This window comes from Hibiscus syriacus, unplaced genomic scaffold (genome assembly GCF_006381635.1).
Source record: "Hibiscus syriacus cultivar Baekdansim isolate YM2019G1 unplaced genomic scaffold, ASM638163v2 tig00113279_pilon, whole genome shotgun sequence".
Lineage (NCBI taxonomy): Eukaryota > Viridiplantae > Streptophyta > Magnoliopsida > Malvales > Malvaceae > Hibiscus > Hibiscus syriacus.
The window spans coordinates 886257-904069 of record NW_024063450.1 but is presented as its reverse complement, the minus strand read 5'-3'; the positions used below and the strand labels follow the sequence as shown (position 1 = coordinate 904069).

At 30.6% G+C, this 17813-nt stretch overlaps 2 pseudogenes; one reads left to right on the top strand and one right to left on the bottom strand.

The window, feature by feature from the left end:
- Nucleotides 1-1327: 1327 nt before the first annotated feature.
- LOC120186120 lies at nucleotides 1328-5377 on the bottom strand (annotated as a pseudogene).
- A 10525-nt stretch (nucleotides 5378-15902) lies between these two features.
- On the top strand, nucleotides 15903-17278 carry LOC120186115 (annotated as a pseudogene).
- The last annotated feature ends 535 nt before the right edge of the window (nucleotides 17279-17813 follow it).

The window sequence follows — 17813 nt, the reverse complement described above, 5'->3', positions numbered from 1 at the left end:
GATTGTTCTGCGAACGACTATGCATACATCGATAAACTATTACAAAAGGAATCTATTTATATGAGACCGTCGACATTTCCTGATCAGGAGATATGTGGTGATGAATATAACACAAAACGTCAAACTATCATAACGATAGACAAAACCATTCCATAAAAGCATAAGAACTAGCGTGCCATAAAAGAATATAAAAACCAACACTTCAAGAAATTAATCAAAAGATGAGGATATTTATTTAGATCTAAATCAAAAAGATAAAAATAAGAGAGAGGGCATCACTTAAGTCACCGCCTAAAATAACACTTTAAAAGAAAATTAAAAAAGTATTTTATAGAGAAAATTATAATTTAATTACAAGGATACTAATTAAAATATTTAAAAATCATATCAAAATACTATAATATAATTTTTAATAATAAATAAATAAATAAAATCAATTCTCGTTATCTTTAAAATTTGAAAAAATATAGAGAAAAAAAAACTCTGATATGATTCTGATGGCATGCCATGTGATGAACCAACAATGTGTGGCTCTTCCTTTACATGTATAAAGCATTAAGTAATGCCTAACATAGCAAAGGTTGCTTTCTATGGCTACTCAATGCTTATCAATGTGTTGAAATTGGAATAAATGGATGGTACAAAGTAGGGTTTATGAAAGTGGCATGTCTCCATGTATGATGATAGTTGAGTCCATTTTTCTTTTAATAAAAAAAACATTATTTTTAGTATTTCTTTATTTTTTCCAAAAAAAAATATATAATTTATAATACCAACTCAATTAGAAATTTTATAATCTATTAATTGAACTCAACGGTTAAATTAAGTGTTATCCTTCTTAGAGACCCTAAATTTAAGTAGTTGTATTTATAGGGTATGTGTACGTTATTAACAGTTAAGAAAGATTTTAAACAAATATTACCGTATAATAACCTTAGAATATTAAAAAATTAGAAAATTTGTTAATAATATTGATTAATTTATATATCATATTCAAAGTTGTAATCTAATTTCTCAAAGCACGGTAAAAGAATCCATAAAAGTTTATATGTTGACTTCAAAAATGGATACAGAGGTTAGGTGGGGCAATAGTCCCTATTAAAATTTAAAATTACTATATAATTTATATTTTTTCTGTGTATTTTCTATTAAAAATTTATTTTTTTCTTAGAATTTTATAAATTTATCTCCTCTTAAAATTTTAGAGATTCGTCCCATAACATAAAATCTTGAGTCCGTGGCGGTTTACTTTTCATATTTATTGTGTTGTTTTATGCCTCTGTTTCCATGTTGTAAAGCTTCAATGGCGTGAAAAGTAAACAAAATATTGCAGGTAAAATAATATTAGTACGACTGTAAGAAAGGAGATGATGTTCCGTGAGGGAATTTACAAGGTGATCTGCTACATATGTTCTACAAGCAGAACTGTAAAATGATTAATCTGTAGCCCTACAATATCAGCTATTTCATTATAATCGATCAGTGTCATGACTAGGGGAGGTATTGAAGTGGCATTCGCGCCTGTTGGACTCGATAAGCATCGAAACAACTTCCGGCATAGTCGGCCTTTCAGAAGGAGACATGCTGGTGCATATCAAAGCAATCTTCAAGACTGTTATCATATGAGACACAGTTATCTCATCTTGTTGATTCAATCCAGCATTGAGTATTCCGGGTGACAACGAATGATTTTTAACGTAATTTCTCACCAATGTCACTAGATCGCCGCCTTGGTCTAGTGGTTGAACCGGTGTTTTCCCGGTCAGCAACTCCAATAGGACGACTCCATAGCTATATACGTCACATTTTTCTGTAACTTTCATGGTATATGCATACTCTGCATTAAGAAGAAACATAAAACTATTAAACTCACAAACAAATATTTTGAGCATTAAAGGGTCAAAAACAAGAGATTAACTCACCTGGAGCAATATAGCCATAAGAACCTGCAATTGCAGACATTGATCTGGACTGTGGCATGTCGATGACTTTTGCTAATCCAAAATCACCGACATGAGCTTCGAATTTTTCATCAAGCAATATGTTATTCGACTTTATATCGCGGTGAAAAATTCTAGGCTTGCAATAATGATGCAAATATGCAAGACCATGAGCAGCCCCCAAGGCAATCAAGAACCTTGTTCTCCAATCAAGATTACAGGATGCTCCATGAAGAAGCTCCCCCAAGCTGCCTCTTGGCATGTATTCATAAAGAAGAAGATTGGAGCCTTGGTGGTAGCAGAAACCATAGAGCTTCACGATATTCCGATGACGGATATTTCCCAAGGTTAGGATTTCAGCGCGGAAGCTGTTTTCGACGTTGTTATTACCCTCCCTGTTGGATGCAAGCTTCTTAACAGCAATGACATGGCCGCTTGGTAAGACAGCTTTGTATACCGTTCCACATGCTCCCCTACCAACAATAAAGCTCTCATCAAAATTATCTGTGGCTTCAAGCAAGTCCTGGAAAGTGAACCCTTCTTTCGGTGAAAAGAAAATGTCCGAAACTCGAGCAGTAGTCGGTTTTTCTTGCAATGGAGCAACTATTTTGACCGGTTGTCTCATGAAGTAATAATAACTACTATTAAAACAAGAGAAACTCCACCAATGGCTGCTGCAACTATAGCCACAACCTTGCCTAGCCGAGTACCTTTATCTTTTACATCTGGCTGAAGAGAGAGTGATGGAGATGGATTACAACCACCAAGAGGCCCACCACAGAGACCGTTGTTCTCAATAAAGCTGCTGACAGCCATGTTGTCGAGGCGCGGTAGAGACGGTATAGGTCCCGTTAAGTCATTATAAGAAAAATTGCATCCGAGTAAGCTGGATAAATTGGCAAAAGAACCTGGTATTTCACCACTCAAATGGTTGTTATTAAGCACAAGGTTTTCTAGTAAAACAATGTTCCCGAGCTCAGAAGGGATTGCTCCAGAGAGATTGTTGTAGCTGAGATTCAAAGCAATTTGCAAGCCGGAGAGTGCACCTAATTCAGCTGGTATATTGCCAGTGAATGAGTTGCCCCCCATTTGTAACTCGGTCAAACGCAAGAGATTCCCCAATGCTGGAGGGATTTCCCCTGATAGATTATTTTCTGAAAGCTTGAGAAGCTCCAACTGAGAAAGTGCTCCCACCTCACGAGGTAACCTCCCCGTAAATCTGTTCCGGCTGAGATCGAGTCGTTGAAGCATTTTGCAATTAAAAATCTCTGGTGGTATCCTTCCAGTGAGGGAGTTCGATGAGATGTTGAAGATTGCCAACCTGGAAAGATTACCAATCTCCCTAGGCAACTCTGATGTAAAGTTGTTGTATGAAAGTTGAAGCCTTTGCAAGCTTCTGCAGTTTCCAATCTCAGGAGGAATCGGCCCATTGAACTTGTTCTGGCCAAGTTCAATAGCAGATAGATTCACCAATTTGCATAGATCAGATGGAAGAGTCCCTATAAAACTGTTTCCAACTAAAAGAAGTTGAACCATTGATTTGCAGCTTGTAATACCAGATGGAATCTTCCCAGTAAGCTTGTTTAATCCCAGGTTGAGAAAGATGAGGCCCAAGTTTCGGCAAAGGTGACGAGGGATCCTTCCCATTAGTTGATTATCTGATAAATCAAGAACCCAAAGTGGACTGTAAGCCCCAAGCATCTGAGGAATGCTCCCACTCAGTGAGTTGTCAAAGAGCTGAAACATGGTCAAGTTTGTTAAATACTGAAATCCCATTGGAATCAGACCGGTGAGATAGTTTATGGAGAGATCAAGCTTGGACAAATTCTTCAAAGTGGTTAGCTCAACAGGGATCACACCTGTAAGCTGGTTCTCAAAAAGATAAAGCAAAGTTAGCCCTTCAATCTTACTCAACTCAACCGGTATCTCTCCAGTCAACATATTCTCCGAAAAATCGATTTGTTCAGCAAATGAAAGATTCCCAATCTCCTTTGGGATTGTTCCATTCAGTTGGTTTCTGTAAAGGTATAACTTATTGAGATTTATAAGGTTCCCAAGCTCTTTGGGTATGCTTCCAACAAGCTTGTTGTCATACAAAGCAAGAGTACTCAAACTTGTACAATTGCTAAGCTCCTCAGCAATTAAACCAGAGAGTTGATTCTGCCAAAGGATCAACTCCCTCAAGTTATTCAGCTTTCCGATCTCTCTCGGTAGCTCGCCTGTCAACGCGTTTTGTGCAAGACCAAGATACTCCAAGCTCTCACATGAACCTATACTTGAAGGTAAACACCCAGTCAACATGTTCTGCCCTGCTCGGAAACTTGTTAGCTTCTTGAGGTTCCCAAGAGAAGTTGGCAAGGAACCACTGATATTGTTGCTATATGCAAGCAATTGTGACAAGGAAGAAAGGTTCCCAATCTCATCCGGGAAAGGCCCTGATAGCCTATTGTTGAATATGTTTAGAGTTGTCAAAAAGGAAAGTCTGCCTATTTCTTTGGGAATTTGAGATTCAAATTCATTGTCATTGAGATTGAGGATCACCAAACTGGAACAATCTCCAATCTCTTTAGGAATGTTCCTTGACAACCCATTGTGAGAAAGATCAAGGGTAGTCAAATGAACCAAACCACCAATTCTTGGAGACAATAAACCAGACAGGTTCATTGAACTCAGATTAAGAGACTGGACAACAGGGGTGTAATCATCAGTGGTGCTGCAATTCACACCTTTCCACCCACAAGGTGTTGGGTCATTAGGGTTCCAATTATCCAGATGGTTAAACTCGTCACCAAGACTAGTCTTGATATCAAGAAGAAACTGACCCTCAGAGTTAAGCCCTTTGGATTGATGAACAAAATAGACATGAATAGCAATAAAAACAGTGAACAGTCTACATAATGATAATGATGATGATGATCTCCCCATAGCCAAAAACTGCATTCACATGTAATAGTATCAATATATATATATGCCAGCTATCAATATACTCCCAGGATCATCAGGTTCCCAGAAAACCCAACCTGAAGTTCAAAGGAAAGTTTCAAACTATCAATATATATGTGCATATGTACATAGAAATAAATAATATTAATAGAATCAAAGCATGAAATAAACCGTAAACAAAAACATATATACAACTATACTACATGAACTACAGAGCAACAAAAAAGAAGACTTTGGCATACCTTGTTTTTCCCTCTGGTAAAATTTCCAAACTTCCCCAGAAAAATATTGAAAAAGGAAATCAAATTTCAATAAAAGAAACTGTTGTTCTTCATTTTCGTAGGATTATGGTAAAAGAAACTAATGAAGAGCCATTGTGTCTGGTGCAGCAAAATGAATTTAAGGCCAAACATACATAGAAAGAAATGGCCGACAAAGCATGACCATGTTCTTCTTCCTTTTCTTTCTTTGTCTTCTCTCTCATTCCATCTCTTTGCATTATAGCTTTTAGTGCTTCAAAAAGGTTAAAACTGGAAAGTCTCTTTTATTTTTTAAGTCATTTTCAAAGGATTTTATACTTTTTTTTCTTCTCATTCTTTTTTTTTTTTCCTATTCTGAAAAGTGAGTTTGTTTTTTAATTTTTATGGATTCAGTGCAATCCTAGGCTTTTAACCAACCAAGTCTCAGTTTGGTCATCATCTTCTTTATTTTCTGTGTTCTTTTTTATTTTATTTAATAATTAGGCGATAATTACCTACAAATACTGGACACATATATTAAAATCATTTTTCAAAAAAATATTTTTATTAATATTTTATTAAATTCTACCCCAAAAATAAAATATTAATTTTTTTTCATCTAAGGATAAACAATAATCTAGGAGATGGTTTAATTCAAAGAAAATGCAATTGCATTTCCAAGCCATCAGACACTTTTTTCTCCATCTAAGCTTAGAGAAGTATTTTAACGAGGTCCTTCCACGGTATATTGCAGTTGGGTCACATGAGCCATGTCCTTCGAAATCAAACGACCCCGTGGTTGACGCACTTTTGATTTCTTTCACCATAATGCTAAAGGGTAAAGTACACAAATAGTCCCCCGATTATAGCATAATGTTTTTTTGAGTCCTATGACTATTAAACGTTACAAAATGGTCAGCTGACTATTCATTATGTTCCAAACTCGTCATTTGTCGTCAAAAAATTTATGATTGTATGAGCTTAACGTTAACCTACTGACTTAAATATGATAAAATCTGACCTCATAATCTCAAACGACTATCATATCTCAATTAACATATTAACGTCCAGCTCAGACGACCGTTAACTTTTTAACGAAAAAGGACGAGTTTGGAATATAATGAATAGTCAAGTGACTATTTTGTAACTTTTAATAGTCGAGGGACTCAACAAAGTAACACCCTATAGTCGAGGGATTATTTTGTAACTTTTAATAGTTGGAGGACTCAACAAAGTAGTATGATATAGTCGAGGGACCATATGTGTACTTTACCCGATGCTAAATTGCTAATACTTATAACTTTAAATTTGTTTTACTTTTCATTTTAAAATAGTAAAGAATTTTAATTTAACATTATAGATAATTTGATTATATACTTATTTTTTAAAAGTAGACGCAAGTACAATTATAATGATAATATACGTATATAAGAACTACAAATAAAATAGTAAAAATTAATATGTGGTATATTATTCTCATTTTTATTGTTTTTCAATCAACTATTAAATTGAGCTTAATCATCCCATTTGAGCTCACAAAAGATCTCTACAGTTTAACTACTAAAATTGAAAACTCTTTTAACGTTAAAATGATTAATTACCTAATTTTACCGAATCTTGTTTAAAATACAAAACTTTTTTACCATTAAAGAGATCATTTCATTCGACTGAAATTTACCATCTCAATAGTCAATAATGAATCCTATATTCTTCATTAATAATCATTGTATAGTAAACATTAGTTAGTCCATATGTAGGGATGAACCTAGATGGGGCGAGTGGAGACGGTTGTCTCTTAGAAATTTTAAATTTTTATGTATTTTAAAAAATTTTCATTAAAAATATATTTCCATCTCTTAAAATTTTATAAGTTTATCACATTTTAAAATTTTATAAATTTACTATCTTTAACATAAACTTATGCATCCGTACATATACGTACGCATTATTTTCATCTACCTACGGCAGTCCTCCATTTTCATTCATTCATTCATTCTCTGCCGTCCTTAATGAAATGGGCAAATGCAATGGTCTTGCTCACAATCATAACTTTGAATGATATTTTTATTTTTCTTAAATCCAAAATCCATGCATTTTTATTTTGTTTAAAATTTTATACTTTTGAATAATTTTGATACATAACAACTCATATTATATAAATTTTAATATAAACATATGTTTATATCGTGTTATGTTTGGATATATATATATATATATATTCAGGAACGAACGCATAATGTTATATTAAAAGATGAATATATAAAATTTTATGGATAAAAACAGATTATCAATAAAAAATACTTTTAAATTTTTCAGAAGGCGGCGTCTCCTCTGTCCATTTTTGTCTATATTTTTTTATAATCTTTACCAAATGGGTAAAATCTATATGCCATATAAATCTATTATAAGATAAATTTTTAATTTAATTTAATTCATTTATAAGATTAAAATCAAAACATTTATTTTTATTTAAAAATTTAATAACTCATCTAATTAAACTAATCGATTTTTTTATTAATATGTGGTAAGTATAAGGTAATATATGTTCAAAGATAACTCTCAATTATTCGACATTGAACGCTCGCACTCCTAAATTTCATGGTGCTCAAACTCAAAACCTTAAAAAACCATAACGATTCTTTTACTATCGAGGTCGTTTGGTCCGTTCAACTAAATAAATTTTAAAAAGAAGTTAGTATCATTAAAAAAAATACTTTTAGGCCTAACTTTATATCCTAGTCAATGATGGAATGATGATGCCAAGTTTTGCCATAGTTAAAAGATCTATCCCATTTACACCTATGATTTCCACTTCCATAGTGAATTTTATTTCCTATTAAAAAAATATTTTTCCTATGATTACACATGCTTTGGCATTGCTGACGATTTCCTTCAAACATAACAAAATAACATTTTAAATAACATTAAAATCTAATCAATTTTTAGTTTAATTAGTTAATATATAATTAACATTAAAATATCTTAATAAACACACGTACTATTACTATAGACATGTGTTAATTTTATATTTATAAGAAAGAGTGGGCAAAAAGCAAAGGAAAATAATTGTTTAGAAATTGTCTTCACTTGTTGGGTATGGCTGCTGGGGTCAATCTCGAAAGTGACATTAACGATTTTCAATCTCCACTTTGGCAGAGTAGTTTTTAATCTACCCGAATTTTAAAATTTTATTTATTATTTTGATATATTTTTTTATCAAAGATATTGATTTTTTATTGTTTTCATCAAATACTAATGAAAATTATGTGTTTTAGTCATTAAATTAATTATATTTGAGATTCTTTTTATTTTTTATAAAAATTATATTAAAAAATAAAAAAATAATTTTTTTTATAAAGAAACACACACAACATCATCATTAATACGTGATATAATTTTATATTTGGGTAAAGTACATAAATAGGTCATTGACTATAAGATACTGTTTTATTGAGTCTCATGGTTATTAAAAGTTATAAAATAGTCATCTAACTATAAGGAGTTGCTTTGTTGAATATCTTGACTATGAAAAGTTACAAATATTCACTCGACTATTTATTACGTTTCAAACTCGTTCGTTTCCGCTAAAAAAATTAACAACACTATGAGATGGATGTTAACGTGCTAACTGAGATATAATAAAATCTGATCTCAAAATCTCAAACGAGTATCATATCTAAGTCAATATCTTAATGTCCAACTCAAACTACCATTAATTTTTTAACAGAAAAGGACGAGTTTGGAATATAATGAATATCTGGATGACCATTTTGTAACTTTTAATAATCATGCAACTCAACAAAGCAACTCCCTATAATCGGGAGACCATTTGTGTATTTTACCCTTTATATTATAACATCATCAAAAGTTAACAATGTTAATAAAAATACCAAAATAATGAATGAGATTAATATTAATTATTAACTAGTTATTTTTTATATAAATCTGGGGTGAATACAAGGTTACAATTTAGACACTCTCAACCCTTTGATAATTAATACTCGTACCCCTACTACGTACACGATGTTCGAATTCGAGATAACTAGTTTTTATTGGATGAAGTGCATATATTTTTCTAATATATATATATTTCCAAAGAAAAATGCCTTTCTCCCATCCTAATATCGTTTTGATAGTTTTTCATAACTAAGACACTTCAAAATTCCATGTGAGCATTTCATCTCCAATTGAGATTTTGATCCACTTTATATATGTAGAACATTCCAATCCTGTTGAATGAGTCAATTGGAAGAGCTAACTGATAAGGGGAAAGGATTGGGGTGTGAACTGCGAGTCAAACCACCGAGTTTGCTCTCATGACTCCACTCGGATTTTATTTATATTTTCCCTATATTCCGTAGTGCATTTCATGCTTTGATGTTGAAATTTGGAACATTTGTTAGGTCCAGAGCCGGCCTCATTTTTCAAAATAATTTTCTTACATCTTCCGTGCCTATCGAGAAATTATTATATGAATTTGATTCACCAAGTTATCCGTTGTTCCAGTTAATAAAATTCATTCATTTTAAAACAACTTCCAAATGACTACTTACTTTTTATTTACATATAATAAAAAAAGTCGAAAATTCATCTTAAAAAAATGAATAAATCTTATTGGCTGAGATTATGAATGACGTGATGAACCGATCATTTTTTATAATTTTTCCTACCCATCTTTGTCCTTTCTTTTGCAAATCCAAGTTTTTGCTTGCAAGCTACTTTATGCTTAATCATTTATCATTTACCATATTTGTCACTTTATATATAATTCTGAATTACCAAACAATATTTTTATTTTAAATTTAGAATTTCTTTAGATGGAAAGTATTATTATTTTGAATAAAAGTTATATTTTTATTAAATAAAAATTCAAACTTGAAAATTCAAATGTCATGAAGAAAAAATAAAAATAAAATCCTCCCTCGAATGTAAGCTTCATCTTTCAAAAAAATTTAGCAACTATCAATAATTTTCATGTCTCTATTTGAACTTATATGCAATATTGGTGAAAGACGTGGAGACTGAGAGAACCATTCCAACAGATTGCTTTGCGAATGGTTATGAATGTATCAATAAAATGCGTCAAAAGAAAATCTAACTATACGAGACCGACGATCTTTCTTGATCAGGAGATGTGTCGTGATGAATGCAATACGAAACACCAAACTATCATAACGATAAATAAAATTGTGCCATGGAAATAGATAAATAATCATACTAAATATTAAGATTTATATCAATGTAAGAAATATATAAAAACTAGCAAAATAGTTGAGGACCTTTTTATTATTTTAGCCCTAAAATATTTTTTCAATTATTTGCGTTAGGCATTGATTGAATATGACATTTTTTTTCAACACAATGGTTTGTTTAAGAAGAAACCGAGATCAGGCCATAGAAATATGATGCCAGATTGAACAAAACTTTTTTTTTTCAATTATTTGTTGTTATTGATTGAGGATCCGGATTCGAGCATCATAAATGTTAGAGATGTGAATATTTACTGTCGAGAGGTTGATAATCATATTTAAACAAATATTATCTTGTATTTATCTCAGATTAATGAAAAAAATATTATCAATTGAATCTTAACCATTTCTTTAAAAGGAAAATCTATTTAATTATTATAATTTTTTTTTTTTTGTAAGATGCCAAACACCGCCCATGAAGGCGCTATAGGAGTTGGACAGGTACTTTTTATTTAGTCTTATAATTAATTAAGATGACAAGATATGCTTTAGAATCACATAATAAGCAAGCAATCATGGCATGCCTGTTAAATTATTAACTTATCTCTTTCCATGAGGATTTGTACCATACACAATTTTTTACCAAATTAACATTTGGATATTCTAATTTCATACTTAAACTATGACTCTCATTTTAAATTAGTTCTTATATTTTTTAACAATCTAATTTTTATCCATAAACTATGACCCTCTTTCTAAATTAGTCCCCAAACCTTTGAATATTCTAATTTGATCCACAAATTAATCCAAATATGTAATTAGTTTCAACCATAGTTTAACCTAAATTTTATTTTTTTTAAACATATGATAATATAACTTGGCCTAACGATTTTACTAACAAGGATGTGATTAATATATACATATAAATTGGAATGTTCAAAAAGTTTGGGGGCCAATTTAGAATGACTCATATTTTGGGAATGAAATTGAAATATTCAAAAGATTGAGGACTAATTGAGAATGATAATTATAGTTTAGGGATGAAATTGAGATAATTAAAAGTTTAGAGATCAATTTAAAATAAAGATCATACTTTGAGGACATGTGATGTAATGAACTCTTTATCATCTAAAGGAGTAAAAAATTATATTTAATTATGTCAATATTATTTTTTAAATAATAATTTAAATTAATTTAGATTATATTTAGATGAAGGGTTAAATAAAATTTAATCGATATCGTTGAATTTGTATACAAAGAAACATTATTAGATAGATTTTAGAATTAATTTTATAAGAGGTTTTCGAATTATAGTTTTTATTTTAAATTAGTCTTTAAATTTAGAATATTTTATATCAGTCTTTAAATTATGACCCTTATTATAAATTAATCTCTAAACTTTAAAATATTTTATATTAATCCTCAAACTATCATTATTATTTCATTTTGATCCTTTCGTTAACATTATGTTAACTCTACTAATTAAAAAATTAATATTTTTTTTAAAATATTGATAACTGAACTCATGAACTTTTAAAAATATTTAATTTTCTTTCTGAAAATGTTTTAAGAATATTTTATAAGGTTGCGAGTTTGATTCCTAAGACCTTAAAAACATATTATCTTTTAACTAATAGAGTTAAAATGTTCATGGAAGAGCACAAATGGAACGATGATGGTAGTTTGAGGATTGATATAGGATATTTTAAAGTTTAAAGACTAATTTAAAATGGAATCATAGTTTATTGACTGATATAGAATGTTTTAAAGTTTATAAATCAATTTAAAATAGGGATTATAGTTTGGGGATCTCCTTAAAAATTATCCCAAGATTTTATAACATCCCCTTTGGACCTTTTAATCCTTTTTTTTTCTCGATCGAATGTATACATTGAATCCTTGTGTTCCTCTTTCTTAGGATTTTTTAATTAATTTATGATAATTACAAAATAATATATGTTTAAAGATAACTCTCAATCATTTAATATTAAATAGTCATACCTTGACATTTATGATACTCAAACTCGTAACTGACCTTAAAGAATAACAACAATTATTTTACTATATCACTTAATTCGTGTCTCTTTCTTAGGATTCTAAATGGCAAGAAAGAAACTAAAAATGCTCCATCATTATAATATTTTTTCTTTCTTTTTCAAACTATAACGAAGACCGGAAAGCTCCCATCTTTTTTAGGGTACACTTCCCTAGAAAGTGTGACATTCTCATCTTTAATGTTATCATATGTTTCCCTACAAAGCAAAGTAATTCAATGTTATCAGCAAATACCATTTCAGCACACTTCCCTAGGAGTGTTCAAATAACCTAACTAATTCGGTTAATCGAGTGAATTGAATTAGTTCGGTTAATTCGATTCGGTTACCGAATTAATTCGGTCGGTTAACGGTTAAGAAAATTTTTAAAATTCGGTTAACGGTTAATTCGGTTCGAATTCGGTTAATTAACCGAATTAACCGAAATTAAATTTTAAATATTAAATATATTATATATAACATATGGGCTCAACCCAAATCATTAAAAATCCAATTAATAATTTAAGATTCAATAACTTTTAAACTTAAATCAATATTAATTAATTAAAAAATTATATAAATTTTTAATTTTATAATTATATATTATTTAAATTAATTGTAAACTGTTTTTTAATTAAAAAATTAAATATATTATATATAACATATGGGCTAAGCCCAACCATTTAAAACCCAATTAATAATTTAAGATCCAATAACTTTTAAACTTAAATCATATTAATTAATTAAAAAATTTATCTAAAATTTTATTTTATAATTATTTATTATTTAAATTAATTATAAACTTTTTTTGAATTAAAAAATATTTAATTTATATAAATTAGAAAATTTTAAAAACAATTCGGTTAATTCGAAATTAACCGAATTAACCGAAATTATTCGGTTCGGTTAATATGTTCGAAAAAATTCGGTTCGGTTAACGGTTAAAGAAAAAAAAGTTTGGTTAATTCGGTTATGGTTAATTCGGTTCGGTCGGCCACCGTTTTAACCGAATGAACACCCCTACACTTCCCAGATCAATGGAACCGCACCACATGGAACAACAACACTTAGGCTTAAGCTTCTAAAGGCAACCTATAGGTAATTGGTATTGGATGGTGCTTATTACACCTTGGTTTGCCTTTATACTATGGGGTGTTTGGTTAAGGTAATATGAGATTACCGGGGGAATGAAATCTCATTCTCCCGTTTGGTTGACCAACATTCCCAGTCTCCGGTAATCTTTTATTACCAATAGTGGATTTTTTGGAGTATATTATCGGGAATGTCATTACCTCCCTTCCTTTAGATATTGTTGGATATCGGGGTTTTGGACTAAAATACACTTAAATTTATTTTTCTTTCAAAAATATCATTTTTCTGTCTTTGAATAATAAAAATTCTACGAATATTTAATTACAAATTTATCCTTAAACTATTTTAGATTTACAAAAAAAAGTCTATAATTAGAATTTTATATGAAATTTAGGGGTTAAAATAAAATTTTACCCTTTCATTAAGCCTATTTATCTTTTCAATTTTGTAAAAAAATTATATAAATTTTATGAATCTAAAATTTTTAAAGAAAATATATAAATTAATTATAGTAATATTATAGTAGAATTCAACTTGTTAAAAAAATATATAATAAGGATAATTTGGTAAAATATACATTACAATAATCTTTTATTCCTTTAACCAAACACAGTAATCTTACATTCCTTCTAAACCAACCAAACACAAAATACAACATTCCCAGTAATCCTATCCTCTGGTAATCTTTTATTCCCATTGATAATCTTATATTCTGTGAACCAAACGCACCCTGGGAGTAAAGCATTACCTTAAGAGTGTGTTTGGATCAAGGATTTTATCATTCTCAGTAGGCATATTTTTTTCCTGATTAAGGATACCTATGTTTGGTTGGATAAGATTCCCAAGTGAGGGTAATCTTTCAATACCAACATTAAATGTTGGTGTGTTTATTCCTAGGAATGTTTTTTCCATATATGTGTTAGGTATTTTTTTTATTCCCGTGCTAAGGGCTAAAATACCCTTCTTTTCCCTGTTTGCCTCTACGTAATCTTATTCTCCCCGTGAGCTTGCCTCTGCGAAAAATTCATCGTTTTATCGATTTCTTCTCCACTCCCTTTCTTTTATTTTCCCAGCAGTGCAATTCATCGTTTTATATGAAATCTGGGTTTGTTCTATTTTCTTTTTTCGTTCGTGTTATATGATTCTATGGCTCCGTTTCTAAAAGTTTCTACATTTTTCTTTCTAGCAGTTGCGTTTGAATGGAAAATCGTTCATCGCATTCTTCTTCTTCAATTGAGGCACAATTCAACAGCTGACGACTGGAATGACATCGTTATAGACACACCCAGGTCGGCCTTACGTTTCTCACTCTTTGTTCTTCTTTCTCTTAATTGGTTTGGCATATTCAATCTGTAGCTGTTGTTAAACGATTTTATAATTATCAACGATGTACTTACACAACTAAGCTTTCCAATCTCCCCTTTTGCCCACTATTTTGGAGGCTGCTTAAATACCATGTTTGAAGTATGAGTTGAAAGATTCCTCACAGTGCCTCTGAATATAAATTGATTTATGTTAGTCCATATACACCAGAGAGTGATGATGCCAATTTTTTTTACTGCATGAAGTTTTATAACCGGTCTTTTTTCTGTTGCTATATTGTACCAGTATAAATTATTATACTTTCATTAATTGTGTGTTACCAATGTGATTTTTGAAAGCATTTACTTGTAGATTTCTGCTTGGCTGTGTTTATAGTTAAATGAGAGTCTCTCTGGCTCTGTTTTTAAAAGGTTGTATTCTTTTTTCGGTTGTGTTTGGCAGAGAAATCGATCGATGGGAAAGAAAAACATGGTGATGATGCTTCAGTACTGATCGAAATTGATTCTTCGGATCCTGGTATTCCATTCTTTACTTCTTCTATTCTCCCCCACCCCCTTTCATTTCCTTTGTTTCTGTTGTTCATTGATTTATCAATCAGAGACCTGTTTGGTTATTTTTATATTATTATTTGATTTTTGTTTTGAAAATATTGAAAACAAATGATGTGTGTGATTATGAAGCTATATTTGGAAGAATTATGCACCAAATATGCAACTTTTCAATGAAAATATGAACTGTAATTTTCTATTAAGATTAATTATATTGTAATTCTGTATCTCCCCTTTCTTTTCTTTTTTTGTCAGAGCCCCCACCATGCATTTGTTGCAATTCTTAAAAAAAATATGAATGGCAATAAATGAGAATGAAGTAATTTGATTGCTCTTCTGTTTTACTTATATGGAAGTATTGTAGAATTTTAAATTACACCTTACGAGCATTTCACTGCTACTTATTATCATTATTATTATGAAAAGCAGAGCTGATTGATAAATAGAAGTTTGATCCTAATCATTATGTTGTGGCAGCGTATAATGGGTATCCAATTTTGAAACACCGTTTATGTTGGATTCATGTTGTATGGTATTTGAAAGGAACTGGAAAGAAGATAAGTAACAAGATTCTAAAAAATTATGGGGCTTTAAATTAACTGCTCCATGTTTTTTAGATAGTATTTCATGTTGTGCCAGATCAAATAGACGAGCTAAGAGCAGGAATTCGATATCTAAACTAAAAAACAAGCTAGACTCTGGATCATTTGAGTGTTACTTAGGGTAAGCTATATGGTATTGTAACAAGTGTTCTTTTCTCTCTCCCTCTATTTTCATTTTGGAAGTTTTCTGAATGTTTTTTTTAATTTTCAGGACCATATGGAGCCGCTTCCCTGAGGATAAGTGGGCTTTGTTTATGTACTTAGATTGTCAATGGTTTGCATGGTATAGGAAAGTGTCTTATCGAGAAAATGTTCTATCTTGGATTAAGAATAAGCATATATTTTCGAAGAAATATGTTCTTGTTCCTATAGTTTGCTGGTTAGTATTCTCTATATCATGGTTGTCAAACCCCTTGTTTGATTGTCAGTACATGTGTCTTCATTATTTGAAACTGTATTTCTTTAGGGGTCATTGGAGCCTCTTAATCTTGTGCCATTTTGGTGAAAGTTTGCAATCTAAAACCATAACACCATGTATGATGTTGCTGGACTCACTACAGATGTCGGACCCAATGCGTCTCGAACCAGATATAAGAAAGTATATTTACTCATTTGCATAACTCGTGTTACTAGCCTAGTAAAATTACCACAGTTTCTAATATTCAATATGAAATTCTTGGTACCAGGTTCGTGTTCAACATTTATAAAGCTAAAGGCAGGCCTGAGAATAAACAAACAATTTATCAAATTCCTCTTTTGGTCCCTAAGGTGATTACAGTACAAAATGTTGATATTGTTTGATCGTCTGTGATATCTCTGTTTGACCCTTGATCTTTTCATGTGCCACAGTAAAGAAATGGTAAAGAATGTGGGAACTTTGTTCTCTATTTCATAAAGTCATTTGTCGAAAGCGCCCCAGAGAACTTTAGCATTGAAGGCTACCCTTACTTTGTACATTCCTTGTTTAGTTTAAAAAGTGTATTTTTTCAATTGTGGATTATATGTATGATGATGAGGTATGAATTGCCTATTTTACTTTGTAGATGAAAAAGGACTAGTTCAGTGATGAAGAAGTGGAACACTTTTATGAGAGGCTCGATTCTCCGGCATGTGATTTTCATTAACTTTAGAGATGACATTTTTATGAGCCTTTTTTTAAGTGATCGATTAGTTTAGATGTGAGTGTAGATCAACATCTATGAACTCTTTGTACGAATATCGTTTCATTTATGAAGCATATTTTTTCAAATGTGGATTATAAGAACTAATTGCCCATTTTACATTGCTGATGAAAAAGAATTGGTTCAATGCTGAAGCAGTGGAACGCTTTTGTGAGAGGCTTGATTCCTCGACAAGTGATTTACGTTAGTTTTATGTTTACAATATTGAGATTATATTTCTTGATGAACCTTTATTTATGTGATTGATTATATATTAAATGTGGGTGTAGATCAACATATATTGATGAAAGAAATTAATAGTCTAGTATGTTCAAAGTTTGACCTCTATCAGTTTTTGTATGTTCGGAGAGAAATTACAGGTTGAGAAACATGAATTTTGGCTTGCTTGCTTTTCGTAATCAAGAGTTAAGTACAAATCAGATTAGGACTGAGTATTAATAATTTTATTAAAATATTAGCAAATATAATGACGAATGACGGTGAAATATAAAATTATAGACAATATGATTTTTAGTGTTATATTTTCTTACTTATTTGAATTATGTTTTTGTAATATAAATTCATTAGATAAATAATAATGATAAAGTATGTAGAATTAAATATAAATATAAAAGATAAATAAATAAATTATTGTATATAGAAGATATAATAAATATTATATCTTATATAACAAAAATAATTTACATCTTTTTATTATTATGAATATCTATGAAGAATTTCCAC